This window comes from Dioscorea cayenensis, chromosome 7 (assembly GCF_009730915.1).
Source record: "Dioscorea cayenensis subsp. rotundata cultivar TDr96_F1 chromosome 7, TDr96_F1_v2_PseudoChromosome.rev07_lg8_w22 25.fasta, whole genome shotgun sequence".
NCBI lineage: Eukaryota > Viridiplantae > Streptophyta > Magnoliopsida > Dioscoreales > Dioscoreaceae > Dioscorea > Dioscorea cayenensis.
The window spans coordinates 19,471,737-19,477,613 of record NC_052477.1 but is presented as its reverse complement, the minus strand read 5'-3'; the positions used below and the strand labels follow the sequence as shown (position 1 = coordinate 19,477,613).

Below are 5,877 nucleotides of genomic sequence, written 5' to 3'. Positions count from 1 at the left end.
TTAGTTGTGCGAGCAACAGAGTGAAGCGTAGAAGCGACTCTAGTGTTTGGGGCTTAGATGTGACTAGGGCCTTTCTCCTGGACCAAAGGGTTAGGTCTATATATAGGAAGAGGGTTTATCACTTGGATTCTCTATAACACCATGTAACTTTACACAGTTTAAGATGTTGAGACAGAATGATTTCTCCGCCATGATATAGTGTAGAGTTAGTCATGGTTGACCTTAGATTTGGGACCATGTGCTTAAGGATTTCCACGACTCATTGAGCATTGATTAGGAAGTATAATAGTTGGACTTGCACTTGAAACATTAATTCTAGGGAGGGCTTTGCCCGAGTACCGCACTTCTATCCATTGCCTTACCTCTCACTTATTCTTACCTTTCATTATTGGTTATTTTTATCTTTGTTTTCATTATATTTTATCAACACTATTATTGTTCACTTTCACATGGTTAAGGCGCAATTTAAGTATTTTTACTCCCTATTCCCTATGGATACGATACCCAACTCACCTAGGATTTATTACGCGACAAACCCATGCGCTTGCGGGTCACACGCAAGGGGCGTTATCAAGTTTTTGGCACCGTTGCCAAGGAATAGGCATTTAGAGATACTTTGTACTTTGTTATCTTAGCTATTCATTCATTCTCTTTCATATCCTCTTATCCTATCATCGTTCTAATTTTGTTTTCTTTCTTTTGGTGCAGCTCCAGGTTATGACTTGAGTGCACCCTTTGATACTAATTGAAGATGATCCTGAACTTGAACGCACACTCAGAAAAAGAGGTAAAGAACCTGTACAAGAACCACCGAATCTAGATGAAGTGGAATTTAAAGGATATGACAACATGGCAGAACAGAATGAACAACAGAGAACACTCTCTGATTACGCTAGACCGTCAGTACTGGGGACACAATCTAGCATTGTGTAACCCCTAATTACAGTTCTGAACTTCGAGCTGAAGCCAGCATTCATTCAGATGATACAACAGTCAGCTCAGTTTAATGGTTTGGCCGTTGAAGATCCAAAAAATCACATTGAGAACTTCTTGGAAGTTTGTGATATGCCGAAGATTAACGTTGTTATGGATGATGCTATTAGATTGAGGGCTTTCCCATTCTCTCTAAAAGAAAGAGCTAAGCAGTGGTTACATTCTTTACCACGAGCATCCATCACGACATGGAATGAAATGGTCGAAGCTTTTCTTGCATGGTACTTTCCTCTAAGGAAATCAGAAAACTTCATAATGAGATATCTTAATTTGTTCAGATGGAGCTCGAGTCCTTGTTTGAGACATGAGAGCGATTCAAGCATCTTTTGCAGAAGTGCCCACAGCATGGATTCCCCGAATGGATGATCATTCATACCTTTTACAACAGGTTAAATCAAAGTACAAGACAACTTCTACATGCCACCGCAGGAGGTACAATGGGGAATAAGACCCCTGATGAAACCCGACAATTAGTAGAAGAAATGACCATGAATAGCTACCAATGGAATGCAAGGAAAATGAATAAAGTGGCCGGACTCCATGAGATCGATGTTGTTACATCGTTGGCGGCCCAAGTAGAGGCATTGAGTAAGAAGTTAGACACTCTAACTTCTCTTAGATTGGCAGCCATAACAAATTGTGATGGATATGGGGGAGGACATGCCCCATCCCATTACACGATAGCCGTTGGTGATACTTCATCCGTTAAATAAGTTCACTTTGTTGGTAATGTATTGAGAAACAAAGGCAATCCTTATAGCAACACCTATAACCAGGGGTGGATGAATCACCCAAATTTCTCATGGAGTAACCAAGGGCAGCAAAAGGCCATAGCACAACTGGGTTTCCAATAACAATAACAACCTCCGATATGGAAAATAGAGTTTTAGGTTTGGAGACCCGGATGACCGACTTAGAGAAAGCCTTGACCCGATTTGTGCAATCATCAGATACACGATTCTAATCGGTCGAGGCTACACTTCGCAACCACACAGCTTCATTGCACAACCTTGAAAATCAAGTGGGGTAAATCATGAAGTCTCTATCGGAGAGACCACAAGGAAGCTTACCGGGAAACACTGAAACTAACCCATGAGAGCATGTGAAGGAGATCACTTTGAGAAGTAGTTATGAGGTTGAAGGTAGGTTTCCAAGTGAGAAGACCAATATTGAAGCACCAGAGGTGGCCCCTTCACCTTACAAGCCAAGAATCCCTTATCTGCCTAGATTGAAGAACCACCAAAATGATGAGCAATACAAAAAGTTCTTAGGTCTATTCAAGCAATTGCACATCAACATTCCTTTTGTGGAATTTTCTCAAATACCTCGGTATGCTAAGTTCTTGAAAGATCTATTGACCAATAAGAGGAAGTTGGAAGAGAGTGCATCGGTGATCTTAGATGCCTCTTGTTCGTTGGTCTTGCAAAAGAATATGCCGTACAAGAAGAAAGACCCAGGAAGTTTTATTATTCCATGCAACATTGACAACTTGGATGAAGAGATGCCATTGGCAGACTTAGGGGCCAGTATCAATATCATGCCATACTCTTTCTTTTGAAATTTAGGCTTGGGAGGGCCTAGGCCTACCCGGATGACTTTGCAACTAGCAGACCGGACAGTGAGACATCCGAGGGGCATCATTGAATACGTGCTTGTCAAGGTGGACAAGTACATATTTCCTATAGATTTCATAGTATTGGATGTCGATGAAAATACAGATGTTCCTATGATACTGCCTCGCCAAAGCCATGCGACATTCTCTTGACTTTCATGATACTTTATAATTTCTTAACACTTCTGATGAACTAAACAATGAATATGTGCATGAAATGTTCAATCCGGACCCATACGAGGGGTTGCTAGACCAAGACGAGGAGAACGAGGAATTGATGATGCTTGGACTAGAGGAGAAAGTACTACCTACTCCGGGGATCATGAAAAATATGCTTCGAAAGATGAAGCAAGCTAGAAGACCCTACAAGAAATGCCCCAAGGCTGTTAGGGATGTGCCTGAATGGTAACAAGCTCGACAACTCTCCCTCTACCTTCAAGAGGCTTTTCTCATTATGCTTTCAAGTCATAGATAAGAGGGAAACCTTCATCTATAAACCGCCGTGATGTAAAAAATGGTATGTCAAGCTGAGTGATGTTAAACAAGCGCTTCTTGGGAGGCAACCCAATCAAATACTATTTTCTTCGTTGTTAGTTTAGTGTTTGCATGAATAAGACGTTGAGTGTTGGTGTTCATATGTTATGATGCATCACTTTGATTCTCTTGTGGATGAGTTGGTGTTGTTGTGTGCTTAAATGTCTATGGCAAAATTATTGCTCATTTGAGCATGTTTCGTGTTTTTGTATGGTATATTTTGCATACTAGAAGCAGGCTCTAAGTGTTTTTATATGTGCAAGAATTTTCTACAGAGCCTGCAATTCACCTAAGGCATCCAGAGAAAATGCACGGGCATATGGAATTTCCACACGCCCATTGATCTCTACTGAGAACTCATCCAGAGAAGGCAGTCAGACTGAAAGTCAAAACCTTTGACGGATGAGCTCTGAGCTGAGGCAGTTGACCCCTTCTTCCATTTTTTGTTGGGGTCAGGAGTCAACCCTTTAAAGATCCTTGTGACCAAAGCAGGTTCACTGAACGCCCGATAGACGATAAGGCTCGAACAGTATGACACAGAGAGTTCACGTCGTAATAGAATAGGTTTGAACCTATGGGCTTGAATGCATTTGGATGCTCTTTACCCTCCCCACAATGATGGCTCTGTTGTCTTGGGGAGCGTTGAAGCTTGCTTCGCTCCTTAGCATGCCGTCGATTAGCTAAAGCTTTCTTTTAGTCGTGCGAACGGCACAGGGGCATGGATTCGCCCCTGTGAATGACCTTGTGAGATACATACGCCCGTGGGTAATTTTCACATGGGCATGGGTCTTCCTGCCGAGATTCAGAGATTTTTCCCGAGAAGACACAGGGGCGTGGACTCGCCCCTGTGGATGACCCTATGATAAACACACGGGCGTGGGTGATTTCTGCACGCCCATGTGGATCTCTGTAGAGAAGCTCTCTTCTATCCTGAGAATACACAGGGGTGTGCGAGTGCCCATGTGACCTGGCCTTGAACATGTCCACGCCTGTGGGGAATTTCCGCATGAGCATGTGAAACACTTAGAGTTTTCTCGGGTTAGACAGAGAAGCCACAGGGGCGTGGGCATGCCCTTGTGGGTCAAGCGCACGGGCGTGGGTATTTTTTTTAAGCCCGTGTGTATGCATTTAGAGTCTTAGAGTGTTTTCTCGAGAGTGTACAGTGGTGTGCGTCTGCCCCTGTGAAGCTCTCCTGTGAAGCCACAAGGGAGTGGGTAATTTCTAGACGCCCGTGTGGATGTACAGAAACTCTAGAGTCACGGGTTTACTTTAAAATCTATTCGAGTTTCTCTATCATCACACTCAAAATTGTTCAGAGAAACATAACACTGACTCGCTCGATCTTGCATCATCATTTTAGAAGGATTTTACTTGATTTTTCCAGCTGAATTTAGGCTCTACATCTCCAACTCATCAGTAAACACTTTTCCCTTCTCTTATTCAGAATGTTTTGATTTAATTTTTAAAATTGGTAAATATTCCATCATTTCTACAAATAGAAGGGTTATGCATGCTTCGAAAGAAGTTAGAGGCGATTTGATGATGTATTTGTGAGTTTTTAGCATGAGGTCGTGCATTTTTCACGCCTCATGGACCCACACGGGCGTGTGGATTTCTGTAACATTAACCTGTGACTATTCTTGATTAAATTTCTTCTCAAACCATACCGGAATGGTTCCCTAGTCAAAGAAGTAAGCTGACAAGCATCCACATGAGCATTCCCCTAAGTCAGATCACATGGAGTTTTCTATTCCCGAGCATCAGGCTTTGTTTGAGCGGTTTTCTAAGCTCAGGTTAGGTCAAACCCGATTTCCAGATATGAGCATTCTCGGGGAAGTTCAGCCAACGGAAGACATGGTAGATGATGTCGAAAAGATGTTGTATGTGGGTAGCTGGAGGCATCTATTGTCTATCCGAGAGCCAGCTATTCATTAGCTCACTTTGGAGGTCCTTTCATCCTTTAAGTTTGACCGATCTTACTCGAGCTTCGACAGTGTCAATGTTATACAGTTCAGAGCACTCGACCATCATCATAGCATGAGTGTTACATAGTTCTCAGTCTATTTGGGCCTGTATGATGAGGTTAACACGGATACAGAGGAGTATGATTGACAACGCCCCTTGCATATGTCCCGCAAGTGCACGGGTTTGTCAAAGTAATAAAATCCTAGATGAGTAAGGTATCATATCCACATGGAGCATGGAATAAAAACACTTAAATTTTTTCTTAACTAAGTAAAAGATGAATAATACTATGTGTGACAAAATATGAAATAACAAAAGTAAAAGAACAAGAAAGATAGCACAAGTAAAGGAGAAGGTAAGGCAATCGATATAAATGGGTTAACCGGATATCTTTCCACCTAGGACAATCATTTCAAGTGCAAGAACCCTCTATTATACTTTCTAACTAATGCAATAATGAGTCATGGAGATCCTTAAATGCATGGTACCAAATCTAAGGTCAACCATGCCTAACTCTATACATGTCCTCGAGGAGAAATTGTATAACCTTTCTACCTCGCACTCGTATAGAATTGCAATGAGTTCTAGGGATTCCAAGTGATAAATCCTCTTCGTAGATATAGACCTAACCCTTTGGTCCAGGTGGAAGGTCCCTAGCCACAATTAAGCCCTAGGTGCTAAAATCACTTCAACGCTTCACTCCATTGCACCCGCAACTAAGCCCCAACGGAAGGTCATCCTTTAGCCCATTCACTCTACTATAACATCAAAGA

The 5,877-nt window shown here is 42.2% G+C and overlaps 1 non-coding gene across 1 annotated transcript; it reads right to left on the bottom strand.

The window, feature by feature from the left end:
* Positions 1-1,238: 1,238 nt before the first annotated feature.
* LOC120265992 lies at positions 1,239-1,345 on the bottom strand. Its single transcript, XR_005537836.1, has one exon. It is a non-coding gene; the product is annotated as a small nucleolar RNA R71 (small nucleolar RNA).
* Between the last annotated feature and the right edge of the window lie 4,532 nt (positions 1,346-5,877).